The following is a 27,582-nucleotide window of genomic DNA, read 5'->3' as shown; positions in this document are numbered from 1 at the left end:
TTGATTTTATTACTATAAAAATTATAAAGATAGGAAATTATATTCTTAAAACGATATTAATATTATAGAACCATTATAGGAATTTTAGAATTTATTTAGAATTTTTAAAGATTTTTTTAGGAATTTTTAGAGCAATTTTGAAGACTTTGGTAAAAATGAGTTTTATCACCTTGGAAGCCATTATGAAGAAATAAAGCAAGGTTCGAAGGCCATACATGGTTCTTAGGCTAACATGGTGTTTTTAAACATCATAGTGAAGTTGAAAAATGCAAAGAAATGAGTTTTATTAGTAGAAAATAAGAGGACAAACAGCTAGTCTAGTCCTTGTAAGAAGGGAGGTGTACAAATTCCATGTGGGTTGTAGCACCTTGGGTATGGATAGGAAGATAAGATTAAGGCCTCAAGGCCTCTTTAGAAAACCAATATATAGTACCTGTGAGCCTTGGTGAGGCTTAAATTCCTAATCTCTTAAACGAGTTACCTTTGAAGTAAAGTTATTTATTTAATTTTTCATTCATTCACTTGTTATTTTTTAAACCTTCATAACTTACTTATAGTAACTCGGATTTACATGTTTCTTATATCATTGAAAAGATATAAAAAATTTAATTTCTAAAAATATATTTTTTATTTTTATTTTTTATTTTTTATTGAATAAAAAATTAGTAAACAAATTGTGACTAGTTTTATAATATATAATTGTTTGATTGCACTTGTTCTACTTGTTTTTTGTTTTGATTCTTTTGTTCTTGTTCTTACTACTTTCACTTCACACCACCTATTACAAGCAACTTTTAATTGAACCCATCTTATAATTGGGTTAAGGAGTGAATTTTACAATCACAGAATACTTTATGTATTATTTTGGATTGTGAATCAAATTTCAAGGTAAGTTCAAACTCTTCTAAAGTAAGATACCTAATGTATTTTCAAGATAGTTTTTATATAACATGACATATTTGTTGAATGTAGCATAAAAAGTTTGAAGTAGAAGGTGGTTTTTTTTTTCTTTGTTTATTTGAATAGTAGAGAAGGAAGGTAAAAAAGTCACAAAAGAATCTCTAGATGGTACTTCAATTAGAGCTTCAAGTAGAGTTGGAAGTGGAACTACAAGTAGAGCTACTAATAGAATGTAAGATATGTATTTTCATCCTATCTTTATTAGCTTGATTGAATCCTTTGCTTTATTTATTCAATAGCAATAGGTTATAGATTACAAAGAAGGTATAATAAATAAAGTTTTACATATGGTTGTGGATAAAATTGATCAATTTTAATTAACTTTTGCTCTATTTATAAAAAATCAAGTCAAGTCTATTATAGGATATTTTGGAGGTTTATATGAAAAAAATTTCAAAAATTTAAGGATGCATATTTTTTAAAAGATAGTAATTAGATTACAAAGAAAATATTTTTTGAATGAATTGAAAGGTCAAAGAAAGATCTTCAAGCAACAAAATTATTGAAAGAATTTGAAAGATAATAATTATATATAACAAAGATAAAAAATTAATTATTAGATACAAGCAAAGTAGATCTTTTTCTTTAAGCAACTAAGGAAGAATTGTAAAATAAGTTAGAAATTTTGGTTGAAGATAAAGAAAAAGATGAAGAATTGGCAAAAAGTTGCAAAGATGTGAAAGAAGTAGTAAGATGAAGTCAAAAAGATAAATGAAAAAAAGACAAGATAGGTATCCAAAGACCATTGCAAACATCTAAGATAACAATGTTTGCTATTCATCCTATATCTATGATTTAATCTTCAATCGCTACATAAAAAATATATAAAAAATAGATATTAATAAAATCATATGTAAAATAAAAAATTTATAAATAAAATTTTTAAACTTTAAGAAAAAGATCAATCATTAAGAATATTAAAAAAATAAAAATAAAAACCATTGAAAAGTGTAATGCACAAGTACATGTGGTGTAATAATATAGATTATTTAAAAATAAAGTATTGTCAAAGACATGAATCTTAAAGAAAGAAATCTTCAATGCATTCTTGTGTCACTCAAAAGAACTAAAAAATCATTCAAAAATGATGTAGTATTAAATTAGAATGGCTATTACCAAAGATAACAAGATTAGAAAATCTTGAAATAAGACTAAGGATTAAAAAGGCATTGATAAGAGTTAAGAAAGCTTCACTCTTACCTCCATATATACTCTCTAACTAGGAGATACATAGCGGTATTCTATTAGACCTCCAATCAATGATATGAAACTTGAAGAAAGAAATCCTCAATACATAATTATGATAATGAAAAGAACTAGAAAGTCACTCAAAGATGATATATTATTAAATTAGAATGGCTATTACTAAAAACAAGAAGACTAGAAAGTCTTGAAATAAGACTAAGGACTACAAAGGCATTGACAAGAATGAAGAAGGTTTCACTCTTGCCTCCATATATACTCTTAACTAGAAGTTACATGAGAATATCCTATAAGACGTCTAAAATATATTGACTTTACAAGACATGTATCTTAACTTGCAAGGCAAATTTTTTATATGTGTGCTACACAGTTAGCTTGTTTAGTAAGCTATCAATACATAGTTAACTTCTTGATCAAGTATTTATTCTATTAATTGTGAGTGTAAATTTCTACTCCTCAATCCAAGTTACAAGTTGGCTTCAATTAATAGTTTCTTGTAATTGGTGTTATGAAGTGAAGTAGGCAAATAACAAGAACAAAAGAAGAACAACCACAAAGCAATTGAAATAAATGACATGAAGCAATTACAACACCCAAAACTAAGTCACAGTCTGTTCACTGTATTTTCACTTAGTAAAAAGTAAAAGAAAAAAATTAAAAAGTATATTTTTGGATATTCAATTTTATTATCTTTCCAATGACATAAGAAACATGTAAATCCGAATTATTATGAGTAAGTTATGAAGTTTTAAAGATATGAAGTAAAGAATTGAAAAGTGAAGTGAAAATATTTTAACTCAAAGGTAACTTGCTTATAGATCAAGGGTTCGAGCCTCACCAAGGCTCATATGTAGTGTATAAGAGTATTTTAGAGAGGCCACAAAGCCTTAGTCTTATCCTCCTAACTACCTTCAAGATACTACAACCTATATGGGACTTGTGCATTTTCCTTCCTACAAGGACTACACTAGCTGTTGGTCCTCCTATTTTCTACTAGAAGGACCAATATTTTTGCAATTTTGACCTCACTAAGGTATTTAAAAACATCCAATTAGCCTGAAAACCTTGTGTGGCCTTCAAATCTTGCTCCATTTCTTCATAAAGGCTCCCAAAGTGGTAAAACTCATTTTTACTAAGATCTTAAAAATTGCTCTAAAAATTCCTAAAAAATTCTAAAAAAATTCTGAAAATTTCTATAATATTTTTATAATGCTAATATCCATTTAAGGCTACATTTTCCTACCTCAAAGTTAAGGTGTTAGTTTTGGACCTATTGTCACTCTTTTAGGCATAATGCATGCATATGGAGAGCAATTGAGGATCGGCGACTGCGACTAAAGAGAGCACTTTTGCGGCTATACTTTTTATATACTGCTTACTGGATTCCAAGTTGAAGTGAAGGAGTTATTGGATTTTGAAGTCAGCACTTAGAATCTAAGGGTAGTAAGTAGCCCGATTTACTTATGCTTGTGATTTGAGCTATATCTTAGACAATTTGACAAGGTTTTGGCTCAAAATTTCGAAGATTGTATACAATCTTGTTATAAAGCTTTTTACATAAGTTTTGTAGAATTTGGAGTTTGGGTTTTTGAGATATGAAGAAAATAGTTTTTTAGGTGCTTGTAAATTAGGGTTTTTTGTATTTGCTAGGGTTTCTTAGATGCCACAAGATCGGGAGTGAATTTGTGGTTGTTTTTTTTTGTGATAAAATTTAAGGATGAATTTTACCTATCCTGCAAATTTGAAACAAACTGAACAGTTAGATCAATAGTTATGATTTTTTAAAATTCAAGGTAAGAAAATCATTCCTGGAAAAAATATGTTTTGAAGGGATTTTGTTATATTTGGAGTTTTATACAAAAATAAAGGAGTTTTGGATGCTAAGACAAGAATCATATAAAGGTTTAAGCTACACTCTCTACAGCTAGATACCCAATATATTTTTAGATAGCAAATCATGCCATACGATAACGGTATAGTCTTCCGATGTTTTATCTCGTATTTAGCGATAAGTGCTTCGATTGTACTATTTATAAAATGAGTTCCTCCATCACTAACCAATTTTTATGGACAATCAAACCATGTAATAATATTTTCATACAAAAAGATTACTAGTGTACTTGCACTATCGATTTTTGTAGCTACTGCTTCAGCCCATTTTGTTACGTAATCCATTACTACCAATATATACTATTTTTTTCCATTTCTCGAGGTTGGTGCAATTGGTCCCACAAAATCAATTTCCCATTTTTTAAAAGGTACTTGAGCCAAAATTGGTACCAATGGCATTGCTGAAGTTCCAATAGGTCGATCCGTTCTTTGACATGGGTCACAATGACACACAAATTGGTAGGCATCTGCAAACATTGTTGGCCACCGATAACGAGCCTGTAAAGTTTTACGAGCCGTGCTGTCTCCTGCAAAATATCCACCACAACTGTCCAAATAACAACCTTCCAATATAGTACGTACTTCAGTTTGATAAATATATTGTCGTAAAACTCCATCTTTGCCTTTTTTATATAAAGCTTCACCAATCATCGTATAAGGTGCACATTTTAATATTAAGCATCGTTTAAGCTTTTCATTAAAATTGGGTGGGAAGGTTTGAAATGTCAAGTATTGAATTATTTCACTATACTCTGGAGTAATTACATCTACTACAAAGAGTTCTGCATTGGATAGTGCATTGTTAATGGATTTATTATCCAATATATTTGATAACCGAGATAAATGGTCCGCATAAGTATGTGATTTTCCTAGTCTCACTTGAATAGTAAAGTCAAATTTTTGCAATAGTAAAATCCATTGTGCAATACGACCACTCAATTGAGGCTTATTAATCATATATTTTAAAGCATCATGGTCGACATGGAAAATAAATTTATAACCAAGAAGATAACGTCAAAAATTTTGTACAAAATAAATCATCCTCAATGCTTCTCTTTCGGTTGTTATATAATTTCTTTCGGTTGCTACCAATTCATGACTTGCATAATAAATAGGGTGATTAAAACCTTGGTCATTTTTTTGGCTTAGCACAGAACCAATTACGATATTAGATGCATCCACATAAACTTGAAATGGTTTTGTTCAACAAGGTGCCACCAATATTGGTGCTAAAACCAATTTTTGTTTCAATGTTTCGAATGCAATTGTACATTCCTTTATCCAAAATGGACTGGTCCCATTGGTTGGTGGTTTTTTGAAGAGATTTATGAAGAGAAAGCATATAATTACGAATAGATAGATAAATCACCGATAATAACTGACATAGCCAACAAATGCTTGAACATCCATAATAATATCTAGTTGCTTTAATTCTACTATAATCTTTATTTTATCTGGATCTGTAGCAATGCTTGCCATCAAAACTATATGATCCAATAGTTTACCAGAAGATACACCAAATTGATATTTTTTTGAATTTAAAGAAATTCCATATTTGGCACATTGATTCAAACATTGACCTAGACATTCTAAATGCCTGGCTCTCATACTAAATGTACAAAAATCATCTAGAAATATTTCCATTGAAATTTGTAGATAATCTTGGAATGCTTGCATCATTACCCTTTGAAATGTAGCTAGTGCATTAAAAAGTCCAAACAGCATAACCTTATAGGCAAAGGTTCTCCAATCCGTAGTAAAAGTAATTTTTAACTGGTCTTTTTTGGCAATCTTAACTTGATTATAACCGGAGAATCCATCAAGAAATGAATAACATTCATGTCCAGTCACAGCATCCAATATACTATCCGTGAATGTTAAAGAAAAATAATCCTTCTTGGTAGCCACATTTAATTTGTAGAAATCTTGACAGATGCAAACTTTTCCATTCTTTTTCGGTACCATAATAATTGGTGAAACTCATTCACTGAAAAGAACTGGATAGATAAATCCAACCTCCAAGAGTTTATCCACCTCTTCTTTTACCATAAGTGAGTATTTTGGATTAAGTCGATGTTGTCTTTGGCATACTGGTGTAGCGTTCTCTTCCAATATAATTTGATGCTCACAAACTTCAGCTTGAATTCCTTTCAAATCCGCATACAATGCAACGAAAGCAATTTTATGCATTAAAAAGTAATCTACCCAAATTTCTTTTTCTTTGCCTTTTATACCATCATAAATTTGAATGATTTGGAGAGCCTCCCCTGTATTTAAATTAATTGATTGACATCGTGGAATTTCAGGAGTCTCTAGAATAATGTTCTGCTCAATTCCAAAATCTTTCATAAAATTTGACAAATTAGAACTTTCTAATTCCAGTTCCATAGTACTCACGTGATTAACATCCTGTCTATTCATCTAATATGCAATCATATGATCAGAATCGTCAATAACATCTAGAGGAACTAAGTATTCTCTCAGTCCCTTGCATTGGTATTTCATTCTAGTATACTCAACAACTTACCTTGTATCAGCATAAATTGGGTCAGGTATACCAATTTCTTCTTCTATAGACTCATCTTCACAATCTGACGTGAATTATGAACTGACAACTTGAGTTTCTCCGTGATATTGGATAGGGTACATTTGAACCACAATTTTATCATTATCTTTCTCAATTGTCAATGTACCATGATCCCAGTCATTTTGAGCTTTAGTTTAATACAACCACAGTCGTCCCAATAAAATTGGATATGAGAATATAGAGCTTCGTAATCAGAAAATAATATAATCAATTTTATAGGTAATCTCCGTAATTATTGTATCAATACTTTGTAAAATATCCATAGGTTTAATTGGACTGGAATCATCCATTCTCAAAACTACTGTAGTAGGCAATAAGTGATCCAAATCCAACTCCTCTATTGTAGCAGCATTCATAAGATTTACACTAGATCCTCCGTCTACTTGCACTCCTGATAATAACACTCCATCAATTGAGACATCAATCATTGGTGCACTCGGATCGGGATTCAAACTTACTTCTCGAATTTCTTTATTTTGAGATCTACAACAAATTAATGAGAAATTCAAGATAGTTTGGCACTCAGGTGCTACTGCCAATAGTTGCTTCATAGAGATCGTGGGCTATATGGTGCCCAAATCTTTTAGAATATCATATGGTTCTATATTAGTGGTAATTTCCAATGTCCATTTTTTCTTCCCAGTCCTAGACACTGACGTAGGTAAATTGGTTTTCTCTATATTGAAAATTGATAAAGCTACTAGAACAGAATTTGACGGAGTCTGTAAAATTGGTTCTTTCAACGAGTAAGATTGTTCTCCCAATTTGGCTAACATTGGTTCCTTGGAATTCATGCCTCTTAGAGCATCTTTCAATGGAAAGAACGTTTCTCGAAACTGTATAGAGAACGGAATAGCTCGACACGGAATCAAAGCCTCTGTAATTAGTACCTCATTGGGGTGCACAACCGATTCAGGTCTTATATTGAGTAAGGGGCCCATGTCAAGACCTGGATTGAATGGCCCCATAATTAGGTCCAATTGGTCTTTCGCTTCAGGATCATCCAAATGTTGAATTGATCCTTTTCCTTTTTATTGACTTCTTATATGGACATCTTGGACTACTTCTACCTGATGAACTAGTGATTCTTGTGTTCCGTTATTTTTTTCCTCTACAATTTGCATAGTCGATTGTATCTTTTGATCATGATTATTAGGATTAAATAGAACATTGCATTGATAATAAAAATGACCCGATTGCTTGCAATTTCCAAATATTGGAGCATATTTATCTATAAACCTTAGATTAGGGCATTCACTGGCATAATGACCAATTTGCCGGCATCTATAGCAACGTAGTGATTTTTTACCTACACCATTAGGTACACTTGGAGTCTCCACTGGAATATATCTACTAGGCCGATTCCAGGTAGCCATAATAAATGATCCTGGTTGATCAGTTACTATTGGTCAAGAATTAGACTGCTGAATTAGTATAATTTGGAGATTACCTCCTTGATTATTTCCACCGTTCTACATCTTTGTTCCATAAATTGGATTATAATTAGTATTTTGAAAATTTCCAAAGCCATGATTAGGTCGATTTGAGCGATTACTATTCCAACCATCCATATTTCCAGTCTGTACTTGATTAACATCCCATTGAATTAGTTGTATCATCTAGTTATTGAACTGTTATTGCCTTTGTAAATGCCAGCAGTTTTAGGTAGGGTGCTTTCCTCCACAAAATATACATTGAACACCTGTTTGTTTGGATGATGGACATTCTGTATCAAAATGATCTTGTCCCTTACAATTATTACACCATACATTAGATCTCGTATTAAAAGGCTTATGTCGTTTCTCCTTGTCTTTAGCCATATTCACGGCCAATTCTTCCATCTTCTTTATTAGATTTAATAACAAGGCTTTATTTAGATATTTAACAGTCGCATTTGTGAGCAAACTTCGGTTGTTGATAGGTTGGCAATGTACAATAAGGTGTCATTGTTATTGGCGCTATTGCCTGGAGTGGTGTAGCATTAATTGATTTTTGCAACATTACATTCTTCATGTTGGATGCAGCCATTTATGGATAATTATCCATCGACATATTTTCCAATTGTATTTGTTGGCTTTCTAAACTTGGAATCATCATGGCCTCTACTATTAAAAATTGGTCATAATGACATTCTTCCCACACCTTTGCTCGTGCCAATGATGCCTCTACCATAGCTGGTCGAGCCTCTTTTATAAACATTTTCAATTCTGGTGTATGCAAACCATTGATTAATATGGAAAATATAAACACATCTGGCATTTGATTATTTATCCATTTACGAAGTATATCAACGATCCGGCCATAATAGGACTCCACTGATTCCTCCGCAAATATCCTGCTATTCATAAAACTTTCTCTAAGTCGATCTTCAAATCCAATTGGTCTAAAATGGATTAGGAAGGCATTCCTCAAGGCTTTCCAATTAAGAAATCTACCCATTGGTTGCCAAATATACCATTCAAAAGCTGTATCTTTTAAAGTTACTAGCAACCATCTCAATCAAATGTCTTTAGTTCTACTATTATTAGCCATGCAGGTTGTCAAGAATTGAAATATATAGTGATCGAGATCAGAGCCCGACCAACTACTAAAAGTAGGTAATGGTGCCACACTTGTAGTTCGGTCTCCTATTGCTCCCATTTGTACTGTAATTGGTACTTTTGGCACTCCTGCGACCATTGGTATTATCACTAGTCTCTTTGCTATTTGAATTTGAATTTTTCTTCCTTTGATTTTACTTGGACCTATAATTATTTTTTATTGTTCTCTTAGGAGATTTCTTAAGCATAATCGCTCTTGTCTTTTTTTCACTTGTCGATTAATTCTTTGATAATCCTCCCATTCATAATTATCACTCATAATCTTTCATTGTTCTTTACAAAATCAATACTGCCTTGAATTATAACTCACATATTTATAACTCTAAAATTGGTTCTTCTCACGTTCTCATTCAACATATAATTCCATCTCCCATATAATCAATTTCTAATATTTCATATTGTTATCATTTCCCAGGCAGCGGCACCAAAATGTTGTTCTCGTTGTGTTCAAGCTTCAATATACCAAAGCAATTGAACTAATAGAGGTGGGTTCGAACATGGAAAAAGACTGGTTATATGAATTGGGTCTATTAGTGTCACAATTGACTGTACTTTGGCTATCTGAAATCAATTATCAACTATAAAATAGCAAGGCTTATTACTTCTGTCTTAATTCAACCCATAATCCATTCTACGACTATCAATTTAACAATACTTTCATATTCTTATCCGTTCATCTCCCACTTACTCTCTTTGTGGTTTATATATATTCAATTACTGATCTCTAGCTTACCTATTGTATTCAGTTTCTCAATTCATCACACAGAATTCAATATCTCACCTTATAACTCTCACAATCTGGCACTCCAGACTAACTTCTTAGTATTAAAAAACTATCCATTACTTGTCAACAATAAAGAAATAAAAAGAGATAGCACCAAGCTTACTCTGACTTATGACTATCACAGTCTGGGCCTGATCTCTCTTTTTTCAACGTCTTTATCCTACCAAAAGATGGACCGTCGGCCAGCAGATTTCAAAGATTATGACCTTTTGAATTCTTAACCATTTATTCCACTAACAACCTATTGTTACCAACTAAATTGTCTAACCATCAGTCTAATTCTCAAGGTTATCAATAACCAACTAGTAACTTACGACAAAGTTTATTTGCCTATTTTACAATTATCAAAGATAAGAAGACTAGAAAGTCTTGAAATAAGACTAAAGATTAAAAAAGAATTGAAAAGAGTGAAGAAGGTTTCACCCTTACCTCCATATATATTCTTAACTAGGAGCTACATGGCGATGTCTTATAGGACCTCCAAAACTTATTGACTTCACAAAACATGTATTTATAAGATAAGCTTTCTATATATGTGCCACATAATTAGCTTGTTTTGCAAGCTATCAACATGTGGTTAACTTATTAACCAAGTTTCTAACTTATCAATCAATTATAAATATATGTAAATCAAAATAACATTTATGAAGCTTCTAAGAAGCTACTTTAGAAGATATTATAAAATTAACTTACTTTTATTTATTTTTACTTACTTCTATCTAATCATGTAGATATTTATTAAACTACGTATAAATATCTCTAACACCTCCAACACATGTTGATTTTGATCTCTAATACATGATTTAACTTACAAGGCAAATTGTCTATATGAACCATATAGTTAGCTTGTTCCACAAGCTACTAACACAGATGTCACATGACTAATTTGTTGACTAAGATACTAACCTATCAATTAATTACAAACACTTATAAAATCAAAGCAATATCTATGAATCTTTTAGGAAGCTTTTCTAGAAGATTTTATAAAATTGATTTATTTTTACTTATATCTATTTAATTATATAGATAATTATTAAAATAAATATATATATATATATATATATATATATCTATGATATTATCTTTCCTTTTATAGACAATTTTTATAAGGAGTAGTCATTATCATTAATAGATTTTGCAATTCTTTATCTTAGTTTTGATGGATGTTATTAATGAAAAGTCTCAATTTTTTTTTTTATATTTATAAATTTTTTTACTAACTCCCATATGTGTTCATTAATATCATATTCTTACTAATGAATAAGATATTCCAATCTATTTTGGCACTACCTTGAATCTAAGATTTCTTCTACCTCAAATTCTTGATTATTATCCACATCTATAGGACAAGGTGGCATTTGTCTTCTTTCAAGATATTTATTATCTTATATGGCTTAAGGAGAAATATGTAAAAAATGGAATGGATCTTCATAAACTCCAATAGATATAATTGATAAACAACAAGATTCACTTGTTCACAAATAAAAAAATGTCCAATCCTATGATAGTCCAACTTGTCACAGGGACAAATAGTCTTGATATTGTAACAAAGTAGCTATATCTTATCACCTATGATGAATTATAGTTGTTATTTGTAATAGACAATTACAGTGATTTTTTGTCATTCTTGAGCTTCTTTTAATAGCACCTTCACTGTTGCATGTAATTCTAATAAATAATTTGTCAAAACTTCCATTATAAGATTACTAGCTTTTGAAAAGATAGAAGTATCAAGTTGTGGATGATAACCATAATTGGCAAAGTGTCATGGACATACTCATGTAAACCAATAATTATTTATATGATTTAGATAATAGTAGGTAAAAATATGTCAATTCCATAATATCTTTTATAGAAGCTTCAAAGATGTTGCTTTGATTTTATAGGTGTCTTTAATTGATTTTTTAGATTAAAAACATAGTCAATAAGTTGGCCATGTGCCACACATATTGATAGCTTGAAGAACAAGCTAACTATATCACCTATATATAAAAAAATTTGCCTTGTAAGCTAAGGCATGTATCTTGCAAAGTCAACACATATTAGAGGTCCTATAGAACATTGCTATGTAGCTCCTAGTTAGATAGTATATATAGAGGTAAGAATGAAGTCCTCTTTACTTTTGTCAACTCTTTTCTTGCTTCTACTTTAGTTTCAAGAGTCTCAAGTTTTCTTGTCTTTTAGCAATAAGCCATTTGAGATTCTTTTTAATATACGTTCTTTTTTATTTCTATTTTATCACTTTTTCTTTGACTCAAATTTTATTTGTTTATACATCATCTTTGAATTCATATCCTTGATAGATTGACAACAATACACTTACAATATCAGAGCTTTGTCTTATCTTGATTAAGAGTAGATTATTTTTTTTTCATGATAAGACATAATCATATTAGAAGTTTTGGATTACTCTCTTCTAAACTAATATTATTCTTAATATTTTCTTTATCCTTAAATCCTTTCTTATACTTGTCTTAAGTGGTATTAGATATTTTTTGAATATTATTATGACAAAGCTTATTGAAATGAAGAATACAATAGCACAAACACAAGAGCAATTGAGGGAATTGATGCTTGCAATGCATCAAATTAGCTTATTATTGCAAGAATCAACAAGAATGGCAGAAAATAAGGATATCGAGATAATTAGAGATGCCTCAATAACTACACTAAATCATGTCCCTCCACCCATGGTGGAACATCCTTTTAGTATTAGAGAACCAAGAGTTGTCCTATCCGAGAAGTTTGATGGTACAAGATCCAAATTTTGAGGATTTATCAATCAAGTATAACTTATGATTGAACTTCAACCTCAAAGCTATTTAACTTCAAGATCAGAAGTTAGATTCATTGGTATATTTCTTTTAGGTTGAGCACTATCATGATTTTTATCTTTTCTTGAATGACAAGATCTAATATTGGATAATTTAGAGGCATTTTTTGCTAAATTTTGATCCATATATGAAAAACATGATGCAACTTATGTTGCAACCAACAAGATCTATATTTTACGACAAGACAATCAATCTGTAATACTATATGCTTTAAAATTTTTACAACTTATAATTGATATCAAGTGGGATGATGTTGCACTTATTAGTTAATTTTTCTATGAATTAAAATATGAAGTAAAGAAATTGATGCTCAACTTACTGATTCTCAAACATTTAGTCAAACAATTGACTTTGCTATGAAGTGCGACAATTGATTTTTTGAATTTTCATCTGAGAATTGCATAAGTGGGCCTCAATGTTACTAAAATTTGATAGCAATACCAACATCTCTTCAATACATACATTCAAAAGTAGAAGATATGCACATTGATGCAATACGTTTTAAATCTCTTACCGAACGAGAAAAGACTCATCACCATTGTCGTATGGCGTGATTTGCTATCTGGGAATACAGTGGGTATCTAGTTGTAGAAAGTGTACGTTAAACCTTTATATGATTCTTTTCTTGGCTTCCAAAACTCCTTTATTTTTGTATGAAACTCCAAATATAACAAAATCCCTTCAAAACATATTTTTCCCGCAAAGGGTTTTCTCGTGCCGAACTTTAGAAAATCATAACTATTGATCGAACCATTCAGTTTGTTTCAAATTTACAAGATAGGTAGAATTTACTCTTAACTTGTATCACAAAAAAAACCAACTGCAAATTCACTCCCGATCTTCTGGCATCTAAGAAACCCTAGCAGACACTCCAAACCCTAATTTACAAGCACCCGAAAAACTATTTTCCTTATATCTCAAAAACCCGAACTCCAAATGTCATAAAACTTATGCACAAAGTTTACTAAAATTAAATTACACATTCCTTGAAATTTTGAGCCAAAATCTCACAAAATTGCTCAAGATATAGCTCAAGAGACAAACACTAGTAAATCGGTTTACTTACTACCCTTAGATTGCATGTGCTGACTTCAAAATCCAATAACTCCTTCATCCCAACTTGGAATCCAGTAAGCAGTATGTAAAAAGTATAGCCGCAAAAGTGCTCTCTTCAGTCACAGTCGCCGATCCTCAATTTCTATCCGTACGCGTGCGTTATGCCCAAAAAAGTGACAGTAGGTCCAAAACTAACACCTTAACTTTGAGCGCCTATAACTTCTTCATAAAAACCCCAAATGTCACAAAACTTGCACCAAAACCTTAACCAAAAACCTAAACCTTCTGACCCTAGCTTTCAAAATTCGAATGGCCTCGAGAAACTAACCCTAATCCCTAATATGGCCTCGGGCAGCCTCCTCAAAGCCCATTGGTCATGATTTTTGACCAATAGGAATGGAGATTTTTATTTTTCATCTCCATTCATCTATATTGGTGCCCTAATTCCTCCCTTTGCTACCAAAATCCTTCTTCAATCCTTTTTCTTATAAGATTTACATAATTTATGCTGTAAACACCAAATAAAAGAACCAAAATAAGTTTTTAAATGTCACCAATGTCTAACAAAGGTGACTCTAAATATTTAGAAGCTACTATCAACCAAAACCAATCTTAAAAGCCACTATCAAAAGAAATTAAAGTTATACAAATTCTATAGTAATCTTTTTAAACAACCTCTTCTTAAAGTAATAATCAAATTATATCCTACAACCAACTAAAATCTACTAACATGGCTCTTATCATGTTACTTAATAAATTATATATTAAGTACATAATTACATTATTTTCATATAGTAGCTGAACCACAGTACGACACCGTCAAGAAGGATTGTACTTATATTATAGTGAACCTAAATACATTGCTCAACATTGTCCAAAAAAGTGACAAAACCATGAAATGAGGAGCGTAGTTGTCAAAGAAGAGAATGTGTCAGAAAACAAATTTGTCCATCTATAATAGAGATCGTGCAGCCAGAATCTTGTACAATTTCTAATGAAGATCCTATCCTCTCATCAAAATCGTCTCCTTATTTTATAATAGATGTGTATTTAGGACCTAATAATTATAAAGCCTTTGCTTAGATAGATTCAGGAGCCTTAGTTTATTTCTTAGACGTAGAATTTGTTAAAAATCATAAAATACCATTAATACAAAAAATCAAATATGTTCATGTAGAAGTCTTAGATAGTTGTCTATTGTCTTTTAGAGATGTTACTCATAAAATACTTCCTATAGATGTGATAATAAATGGTCATAGTAGTTGCCTAATCTTTAATATAATTAGATCTCTCTCTAATCAAATCATTTTAGGCTTATCATGGTTAGAAAAGTATAATCTTTGTATAGAGTGGATTTCTCGTACTCTTGACTTTTCTAAAAGTATAATTAAGAGAAATTAATTTAGTAAAAAGTCATAAGTCTAGTACAATAAAACCTGTCTTTGTAGATGTGAGAGCTTTCTTGCATGCTACAAAAAGAAGATCACCTTGTATCATTTATGCCACACCTATTTTTAATGATACAAAGACTTCAAGTGGCATTCCAAGTCAATATCAAGAATTTTAAGATATATTTGAGAAGAAAAAAATGGATATTCTTTTAGAACATCATCCCTATGACTGCTCAATTAACCTTCAAGAAAGAGCACAACTACCATTTGGACCAATCTATAGTTTATGATAAAATGAATTAGCTGAACTCAAAAAATATATTGAAAAGAATCTAGCCAAGAATTTCATATACCATTCCAAATTGCCAACAAGAGCTCCAATCTTATTTGTGAAGAAGAAAGATGGATCATTGTAGATGAGTGTTGATTATCGAGGACTCAACAAGATCATCAAAAATAGATACTCTCTACTTTTGATATCTAGACTTCTTGATGAACTAAATCAAGTTAAGATCTATACAAAAATAGATCTATGGAGAGCATATAATCTAGTACGTATTAAAGAAGGAGATGAATCGAAGACTATATTTTGAATTAGATATGGACATTTTGAATACAATATCATGCCTTTTGGACTTACAAATACATTGGTAGCTTTTCAATATCTAATAAATGATATTTTTCAAGAATTTTTAGATAATTTTGTTGTCTATTATGTGAATGATATCTTGATCCATTCTAAAAACATAGATGAACATGAATTTCATGTTTAACATGTATTATAAAAATTAAGAAATACGAGACTCTATGCCAAGATAGAAAAGTATGTATTCCACACTACTTAAGTCAATTTTTTAATACATTATTTCAAATGATGGACTTGTGATGGATCCTAAGAAAGTTCAAACTATTATAGATTAGAAGATTCTAAAAATGGTAAGAGATGTCTAATACTTTTTGAGCTTTATCAACTATTATCAAAAATTCATCAAAGACTTTTCTTGAGTTACAGCCTCACTTACGCATTTGACTTGCAAAGACAAACTTGAGTGGAGTAAAGAAGCTAAAGCATCTTTTGAAGCTTTGAAGTTAGCCTTTATTTTTGCACCAATCTTATATCACCTTGACTTTTTTAAGGTATTTTTTATGAAAAAAAATGTATCAAATTTTGCTTTGGATGCCATATTAAGACAAATGGGAACAGATAATAAACTTCACTCAGTAGCTTTTCATTCTAAAAATTTTTTAGTAGCCGAGATTAATCATAAAATTCATGACATAGAGCTTTTTAGAATTGTGGATTCATTTCAAGAATAGCATCATCAACTAGAAAGCACTTTCAATCCAATCATTGTATATACAAATTATAAGAATCTTGAATACTTTATGTGAGCACGTATTTTGAATTATCGCCAAGCTTGTTGAAGCATGTCTTTATCAAGATTTGATTTCAAAATCACTTATTGATCTAAAAAATAATAAGGTTTATTAGTTGCCTTTTTTAGACATTCTTATCTTGTATCAAAAGAAAGAGATGCATCTTTTCATTAACAAAGAATGATTGTCTTGAAGCTAGAGCATTTTCATCTTCGACTAATAAAATAAACATTGAATGTTGATTCAACCTTTATAAAACAAATCCAATCAAGTATATCTTATGATCCTCTTGTTTACAATATCAAGAATCCTTCTTCTAAGTCCTAAGATACTTCTAAGTTTGAGTTCAAAAACAACCTACTCTATTTCAAAGGTCAATTATATTTTTTAAAAGAAAAAGTACGATTATGTATTCTTCAAGCATGTCACGACTTTCCTACAACATGACATTTTAGTTACAATAAGACTTTAGAACTTATATCCAGAGATTTTTGGTGGCCACAAATGTAGAAGAGTATAAAAGACTTTGTTTAGTCATGTGATGTTTGTTCAAGATCAAAAACTCCTCGTCATTGACCTTATGGACTTCTTTAACCATTATCCATTTCAGAACAACCATGGTCTTCTGTTTCTATGGATTTCATCATGGATCTTCTAATCTCAAGTTCTTATGACTCTATATTCATGATAGTAGATCGTTTTACCAAGATGGCACATTTTTTACCGTGTACAAAATCTGTCACAAGTGAAAAAGTAGCTAAATTCTTTTTTGATAACATCTATCGCTATCATGGATTATCAAAGGATATTATATTAGATAGGTGAACTCAATTTATATCAAAATTTTGACAGACTCTTTTTAAGATTCTAAAAGTGGATATAAAACTATCTTTGATATTCCATCTTCAAACTAATAGACAAATGAAGCATGTTAATCAAGTTTTGGAGCAATATTTAAGTTGTACCATCAACTATCAACAAGATAATCAAACAATTCTTTTACAATTGGTAGAGTTTGCTTATAATAACATAATACATTCTTCTACAAAACAAACACCTTTCTTTACCAATTATGATTATCATCCACAACTTGATATTTTTATCTTTTCAAAAACTAATAATCTTGCAATAGAAGATTTGGCAAATCATTTGTTCAAGCTACATATAATAATGAAAGTACAGTTAAAAAAAGCTCAAGAACAATAAAAGATCAATGTAGATGTATATCAAAAGGAACAACCATCATTCCATATAGATGACAAAATATGGCTACTTTGTTGCAATATTTAGACTACTCGTCTTTATAATAAATTGGACTATCATAGGCTTGGACCATTTTCCATTTCTGCACAAATCAATCTAGTTGTATATTGTTTACACCTACCAAAATCAATAAAAATCCATCTAATATTCCACATGTCTCTTCTTGAACCATACAAGATAGTGGACATATCAAAAAGAAGACAAGTGCTATTTCCTCCTATAAAAGTAGACAATAATGAAGAATTTAAAGTAGAAGAAGTTTTAGATTCAAGGCAAAGCAAAAATAAATTAGAATATCTTATTCATTGGTGTAGATACAATATTAATAAATGCTTATGAGAGCCCACAAAGAATCTTAGAAATACAGCAAAGAAGGTGGAGGCTTTTCATTGATGACATCCATAAAAATCAAGATGGAATGAAGATAGAATCAAATTCTAAGCAAGATAACATTCTACTTTCAATCTATATTTGTAGCTTCTTTGTATTTGTGATGCTAAAGAGATCAAGAACCAACAACAAGTAGATTTGACTCAAGAGCCTTTGTTTGTTAACTTGTTAGATAAAACATTGCGATTGTCACAACCTTCAAGACAATGCAATTGAGATAAAAATCCTCAAAAACAACATGTCTTCCTATAAATAAATGGCGAGATACAACGCTTTTGATATCACAACCTTTGAAAAGACTCCCAATGTTTGGTAATTTTATTAGAGATAGAAAAAACTCCTAATGGTGTTCTAAATGTTTTATTTAAAGGAAGTTATAAAGGCCTCAACAATGATCAAATAACAAGGTGGTCTTCCCACCCTAGTATGGGACATTATCGATGGCTGAGAGGATCCATCAATTATCTTCGAAGAGAACAAAGATTGGAGTATGTGACAAATATAATTTATCATATCTTAGATTTCCTCAAAATATAAAAATTGCTCCTTGTAGAACTCATCTTTAGAAGAGGGAGTAATGTCATAGATATATATATATGTAAATTAATAATTATTTATATGATTTATATAATAGTAGATAAAAGTAGGTAAATTCTATAATATAATTCTTCTAAACAAGCTTTTTAGATACTTTATAGATATCTTTAATTGATATTTTAGGCTAAAAATATGGTCAACAAGTTGGCCATGTGCCACACATGTTGATAGCTTGAAGAATAAGCTAATTATATAGCCCATACATAGAAAACTTGCCTAATAAGCTAAGGCATGTGTCTTGCAAAGTCAACACATATTAGAGGTCCTATAGAACATTGCCACATAGCTCCTAGTTAGATAATATATATAGAGGCAAGAGTAAAGCCCTCTTCTTTCTTCTCAACCCTTTTCTTGCTTCTACTCTAGTTTCAAGAGTCTCAAGTTTTCTCGTCTTTTGGCAATAAGCCATTCAAATTTCTTTTTAATATATCTACTTCTTTATTTTTATTTTGTGACTTTTTCTTTGATATAAATTTTATTGATTTATGCATCATCTTTCAGTTCATGTCCTTAACACAAATTGAATAGAAGAATGTACTAAATTATTGTATGAAAACTTTACTAACAATAAAAGAGTTATCCAATTATCTTAATAATAACTAATAGTATATCTTAAATACTACTCAAGAAATTATTTCACCCATTCCATTTGCCCATCAATTTGTGGATGAAAAGTCAAAGAGAGCTTTATATTTATCTTTACAATCTTAAAAAGGATTCTCTAAAATCTTGATATAAATTGAGTCCTTTTATCTAATATAATATCTTTGGACAATTCATAATAGTAATAGATATTTTCAAAAAAAAAATTAGCTATTTTTTTACTTGTGATAGATTTTATATATGATACAAAATATACTATTGTGATAAAAAAAAATCTAGGCCACAAATACAAAATTATATGAACTTAAGATTGAAAGATCTGCGATAAAATCCATAGAAATAGAAGATCATAGTTGTTCTAGAATAAGTAATAGCTGAAGAAGTCCATCAAATCAATGACAAGGATTTTTTGATCTTAAACAAATATCACATGATTGTACAAAGTCTTTAACTACCTTTTATATTTAAAGCCACCAAAAATCTCTTGATATTAGCTCTAAAGTCTTATTGTATTCAAAATGTCTTCCTTTTGGAAAGTCATGATGAACTTAAAGAATATATAAATATGATTTTCTTATTGGAATTTATAATTATTTCTTGAAATAAAAGAGATTATTTTTGAACTTAAACTTAGAAGTATCATGAGACTTAAAAGAATTATTCTTGATATCATGAATAAGAAGATTAGAGGACATATTTGATTGAATTTGATTAATAAAGATTGAATCAATAATCAATGTTGATTTTATTACTCAAAATTTAATATTAGAAAACTATATAATTTATTTTAAAATAAATATTCTAAAATATTCAAAATACAACAATAGAAGTGGAATAATCCACTCACTTCTAAAATATGATAAGAATAAAAGTTAGCACTCTTATTAAATAGTCAAGGACATGAATCTTGAAGAAAGAAATCCTCAATACACTCTTATGTCACTCAAAAGAACTAAAAAAATACTCAAAGATGATATAGTATTAAATTAGAATAGCTATTGTCAAAGACAAGAAGATTAAAAAAATCTTAAAAATAGATTAAGGACTAAAAAGACATTGATAAGAAAGAAGAAGGCTTCACTCTTGCATCCATATATACTATCTAACTAGAAGCTACATAGCAATATTCTATAGGATCTTTAATATGTGTTTACTTTTTTAGATACATAAATTAACTTATAATGCAAGTTATATATATGTGCGCTACATAGTAAGCTTGTTCCACAAGCTACTAACACATGTGTCACATGGCTAACTTGTTAATCAAGTTTTTAACCTACCAATTAATTATAAATACATATAAAATCAAAGCACCATCTATAAAGTTTTTAAAAAGCTTTTTAAAAAGATATTATGAAATTAATCTATTTTTATCTACTTCAATTTAATCATATAGGTAATTATTAGAGTAAATATGTATGTCTATGATAAATGCAAAGATTTTACAAAGGCACTATGCAATAGAATTGTGTTTTTTCCAAATATGGTATAATATATTTAAAAGAGAGTGGAAAAAAATTAGAAACAATCTTTTGAAAAGGAAGAATAAAGGTGTTTGTAAAGAATGCTTTTAAAGTACATATCATTCCAAGTCAAATCTAATATTTCTTATATAAAGTACAAAAGTCACTAATTTAATATCCTTCTGTCTAAAAGATTAGTTGCACTTATATAGTATATACAAGCCTTAAAAAGATATAATATGATATGATATTTATTAATAGGATTTTTTTAAAATATATCTAAGATATATTTGTTTAAAAAGAATAATAAAATAAAATTAATTCAAATACATTAAATTTATATATCAAAGATGAATACAATTTTATTATTGATTCTAAAAAAATAGTAATAAAAATATATTTGATAGAATATAAGTTAAATTATTATAATATTTTTATAAGATTATCAATATAAATACCAATATATAAAATTAATATAAAAAAATAAAATAAACTTTTATATTAAAAATATATTGATAAAATCTATTAAAAACTAAAAATAATAAAAAAAATATCATATTATATTTGAAGACATTGTTTTATGCTATAAAAATATTTAAGGATGTGATACACCTTATATTTATTATTTTTAGAACTAAAGTATTTTTTAATACTATTATATTTTAAATAATATATTTAAAAATATGATTATAATATTTATTTAATATATAATAAATCATTGTAATTTACTAATATAAAAAAGAGATGTAAAAAAGTCATTTTTATAATTAAAAATAATATTTTATAATGGTTAAATTATTCAAATATAAATAAATTAGGATTAAAAAGTCTTTAAATTACTTAGTTATTTATTATAATTAAAAATATTATTAAATTAAAAAGTCTTATTAAAGAAAAATTTATAAAAATAGAATCCTATTAAATCTTCAAAGCAATTATCTTAGTTGATTTGATATTTTTCTTATTTTTAGATAATAATTATTAATTATTAAGACTAATGTCTAAATTTGCCTATTATTTAAATTTATTACATATATAAACCTAAATAATTTAATTAATAATTAAAAGAAGCATAAAAAAGAATTTTATGTCTTTAAATTCAATTTAAATCAGCTAAAAAATTATTTTTTATATAAAAAATATTATTTTATTTATATTAAATTTACTATTATAAAAAATGACCACATATTAAAATAAACTTTAATTTCATATTTTTATCATAAATAAATTATATAAATATTTAAATTTTATTATTAAATTATTTAAAAGTTTTTAAGAATCTTTTGAGTGGTTTTTAAGATTTTAGTAATAACAAATTTATCTTTTTAGGAGGCTATTATAAAAAAAACGAATAAGATTTGAAGGCCTTCAAAGGTTCTTAGAACAATTGGATAATTTTCAATACCATGGTGAAGTAAAAAAATATAAAAATATAAATTTTATTAGCATAAAATGTAAGGACCATCAATAAATGTAATTCTTATAGAATGGAAGGTGCATAAGTCTTATGTGGGGTGTAGCACTGTGGATGTAGGTATGTCATGGATATACATATTTACCCTAATAATTATCTAGATAATAAGAATAGATAGAAGTAAGTCAAAATAGATAAATATGATAATATCTTATAGAAAGCTTCTTAGAAACTTTATAGACGGTGCTTTGCCTTTATACATATCTATAGGTGATTGCTAGGTTGAAAACTTGGCCAATAAGGAGGCCACATGTCGACATATTAACCACTTGTAGTACAAGTTGGACATATGGTATACACCTAAGAAACTTGCCTTAGAAATTAGACATGTGTCTTGCAATTTGGACACGTACTAGAGGTCCTATAGCATGTCGCCACATAGTTCTTAGTTAAATAGTATATATAGAGGCAAGAGTGAGGCCTTCCTTACTCTTGTCAACTCTTTTCTTGCTTTTAGTTTAGTTTCAAGCGTCTTATGTTTTCTAATCTTTAGCAATAGCCATTCCAATTCTTCCTTGAATATATATATATATATATATATATATATATATATATATATATATATATATATATATATATATATATATACTTTCTTTTATTTTGTCACTTTTCTTTTGATACAAATTCCATAAGTTTATGTATCTTCTTCAAGTTTGTGTCATTGACAGATTAACAAGAGTACACATACAATATCAGATCTTTGTTCTTTCTTGATTAAAAGTAGATTATTCTTTTTTTTTATAAGACATAATCATATTAGAAGTTAAGGATTACCCTCTTCTAAACTAATATTATTTTTAGAATTTTTTTTCTTGATTCTTGATGATTATATTTTGTGAAAATAGACACCTTTCTTTTTATTGTGTTAATATGGCAAAGCTTACTGAAATGAAGAGTGCAATGGCTCAAATGCAAGAGCAAATGAGAGAGTTAATGCTTGCAATGCATTAACTCAGTCTACCACCACAAGGAACAACAAGATTATCAAGCAATGAAGATATAAAGATGATTGGAGTTGCTTCAACATCTACATTAAGTCATACTACTATTCCTACAATGGAACATTGTTCAAGTTTCAAGGAACCAAAAATTGGATTGTCTGATAATTTTGGTAGTATAAATTCTAAGTTTTGAAGATTCATCAATCAGATACAACTAGTGATTGAACTACAACCTTAAAGTTATCCAACTCAAGGATCACAAGTCAAGTTTATTGGAATACTACTTTCAAATTCTACTTTATCATGGTTTTCATTATTTCTTGAGTAACATGATATAATATTTGATAATTTGGAAGCATTTTTAGTAGAATTTGGATCTTTGTATAGAAAACATGATGGAATCTATGTTGCAACCAATAAGATTTGTATCTTATGACAAAGCAATCAATTAATAACATTATACGTTTTTTAATTTTCATAATTAGTGACAGATATCAAGTAGGATGGTGCACCACTTATCAGTCAATTTTTCTATAGACTATAATATGAAGTAAAGAAATTAATGCTCAATTTATCTAATCTTCAAACATTGGGTCAAGCAATTGACTTTGCTATGAAATGTGATAATCGAATTTTTGAGTTTATATCTAAGAATTGCACAAGGAATCTTCAACGTTATTACAATTCAATGACAACACCAACGACTTTTCAATCTAAATATTTTGAAGTAAAAGACATGTAAATTAATATAGTATATTTTAAACCTCTTATCGAACAAAAAAAGACTTATTATTGCCAAGAAAGACTATGTTTATATTATAGAAAAGCTAAGCATACTGCTCAATATTATCCAAAGAAATAATGCAACTATAAAATGAGGAGTACTGTTGTCAAAGATAAAAACATATCAGAAAATGAATTTATCCAACTACAATAGAGACCATGTAACTGGAATCTTATACAATTTTTAATAAAGCTCCTACTTTCTTCTCAAAACTCTCTCTTTGTTTTATAATAGATATGCATTTAGAATCTAATAATCACAAAGCCTCTATTTTAATAGATTTAGGAGCCTCAACTTATTTTTTTACATGAAGAATTTGTTAAAAGTCATAATATATAGTTAGTACAAAAATTTAAACTCATACAATTAGAAGTCATAGACGATCATCCATTATCTTTTGGACATATTATTTATAAAACACTTCCTATAGATGTAATAATAAATAGTCATAATAGTTGAGTAATTTTTAATATAATTAGATGTCTCTCTAATTCAATCATTTTAGATTTATCGTGGTTAGAAAAGTATAATCTTGTGATGGATTGAAGTTCTTATAAACTTGACTTTTTTTCAAACATCATTAAGAATTTTTTTAATTCAATAAAAAGCTATAAGTCTAATATAGCCAAACTTATACTTGTAGGTGCAAAAGCTTTTTTGCATGCTACAAAAAAAAGATCATCTTTTATTATTTACGCCACACCCATTTTAAATGATGGAAAGATTTCAAGTGAAATTCCAAGTCAATGTTAAGATTTTTAAGATATTTTTGAGAAGAAAAATGCAAATATTCTTCCAAAGCATCGTCCATATGATTGTTCAATCGATCTTAAAGAAAGAACTCAGCTGCCATTTAGTCTAATCTATAATTTATCACAAAATGATTTGATTGAACTCAAAAAGTAAATTGATGAAAATTTGGCCAAGAATTTCATATGCCATTCAAAATCTCATGTAGGACTTCCTATCTTATTTGTGAAGAAAAAAGATAGATCATTACAAATGTGTATGGATTATGAAGGATTTAACAAGATTAGCATCAAGAATAGATATCCTCTGCCTTTGATATCTAGATTTTTTGATTAATTAAATAAAGTTAAATTTTATACAAAAATAGATCTATAAAGAGCATAATTTGGTCTACATTAAAAAAAGAGATGAATATAAGACTACATTTCGAACAAAGTATGGACACTTTGAATATAATGTCATGCCTTTTGGACTCACAAATGCACTAGTTGCTTTTCAACATCTTATGAATGATGTTTTTTGTGAATTTCTAGATGATTTTTTTGTCTATTAATAAGATAATAATTTGATCTATTCTAAGAATGTAGAAGAATATGAAGTTCATGTTCGTCATATATTATAAAAACTTACAGATGCGAGATCGTATGCTAAGATGAAAAAGTGTGTATTCCACATTACTCAAGTTGACTTCTTAAGATACATCATTTCAAATAATGGTTTAATGATGGATCCTAAAAAAATCCACACAATCATGGATTGAAATATTTTAAAAATAATAAGAGATGTACAATGTTTTTTGGGATTTGTCAATTACTATTGAATCTTCATCAAGAAATTTTCTCAAGTTGTAATGCCACTTACATGCTTAACTTGTAAAGACAAGCTCGAGTAGAGTAAAGAAGCAAAAGCATCATTTGAAGCTTTGAAGAAAGCTTTTATTTTTGCACCAATCTTGCATTGTGTCGACTTCTCTAAATTATTTTTTATGGAAACAGATACATCTAACTTAACCTTGAGTGTAGTCTTATCTTAAATAGGAGTAGATGACAAACTTTATCCAATAGCTTTTTATTCAAGAAAATTTTCAACAACAGAGATTAATTATGAAATCTATGTCAAGGAACTTCTTAAAATCATGGATTTTTTTCAAGAATGGCATCATTATTTAGAAGGTGCTTTAAGTCCAGTCATCATATATATAAATCATAAGAACCTCGAATATTTCATGTTAGCACATGTTTTGAATTGTTGTTAGGCTCATTAGAACATGTCTTTATCAAGATTTGAATTCAATATTATTTATCAAAAAATAACAAGGTTTGTCTGATGTCATTTTTAGACATTCTTATTTTACACCAAAAGAAGAAGAAGCAACTTTTGACCAACAAAAGATAATTTTATTGAAGCCAAAATAATTTCATCTCCGAATAATAAAATCAACATTGATTATTGATTTGACTTTTTTCAAGCAGATTCAAGCAAATATGTCCTCAGACCTTCTTGTTTATGATATTAAAAATAATTCTTCTAAATCTTAAGTTACTTCTAAGTTTGAGTTTAAGGAGAACCTATTCTATTTCAAAAGATACTTATATATTCTAGAAGGAGAAGTACAATTACGTATTCTTGAAGCTCGTCACTATTTTCTTGCAACAAGATATTTTGGATATAATAAGACTTTGAAACTTATATCTAGAGATTTTTGGTGGCCTCAAATATGGAAGGTTGTTAAAGAATTTGTGCACACATGTGATCTTTGTTCAAGTTCAAAAACTCCTTGTCATCGATCTTATGGACTCTTCTAATTATTACTTATACCAAAACAACCATGGTCTTCTGTCTCTATGGATATTATCATAGATCTTCTAATTTCAAGTTCATATGATTCTATATTCGTGATTGTAGATCATTTCACTAAAATGGCATACTTTGTACCATGAATAAAATCTATCACAGGTGAAAGAACAGCTAAACTCTTCTTTGACAACATCTATTGTTATCATGGATTACTAAGGGATATTATATCAAACAGAGGAATACAATTTTTATCAAGATTTTAAAGAATTCTTTTCAAGATATTGAAAGTGGATATAAAACTATCTTTGGCTTTCCATCCTCAAATTGATAGACAAACAAAAGGAATAAATCAAGTTTTAGAGTAGTATTTGAGGTATACCATCAACTATCAATAAGATGATTGGACAACTCTTTTGTCATTGGCAGAGTTTGGTTACAATAATTTGATACATTCTTCTACTCAAAAAATACCTTTTTTTTACCAATTATGGTTATCATCTATGATTTGATACTTTTGAATTTTTAAAAGTTGATAATCTTGTAGTGGAAGATGTAGCAAATCGATTGTCAAAGCTACGTGCAACAATAAAGGCACAATTAAAAAAAGCTCAAGAACGACAAAAAGCCAATAGGGATGTCTATCACAAGGAACAACCTCAATTCTATGTGAGGAATAAGATATGATTACTTCATTGTAATATTAAAACATTTCATCCTTGTGATAAGCTATATTATTGTAAGCTTGGATTATTTGTCAATTGTGAATAGATCAATCCAGTTGCTTATCAATTACATCTATCAAAGTCTATGAAAATCCATCGTGTATTCCATGTGTCTT

The sequence above is a fragment of the Physcomitrium patens genome, chromosome 3, assembly GCF_059467195.1.
Source record: "Physcomitrium patens ecotype Gransden chromosome 3, ASM5946719v1, whole genome shotgun sequence".
Lineage (NCBI taxonomy): Eukaryota > Viridiplantae > Streptophyta > Bryopsida > Funariales > Funariaceae > Physcomitrium > Physcomitrium patens.
The sequence above is the reverse complement of the archived record's forward strand: the minus strand, read 5'-3'. Positions refer to the sequence as shown.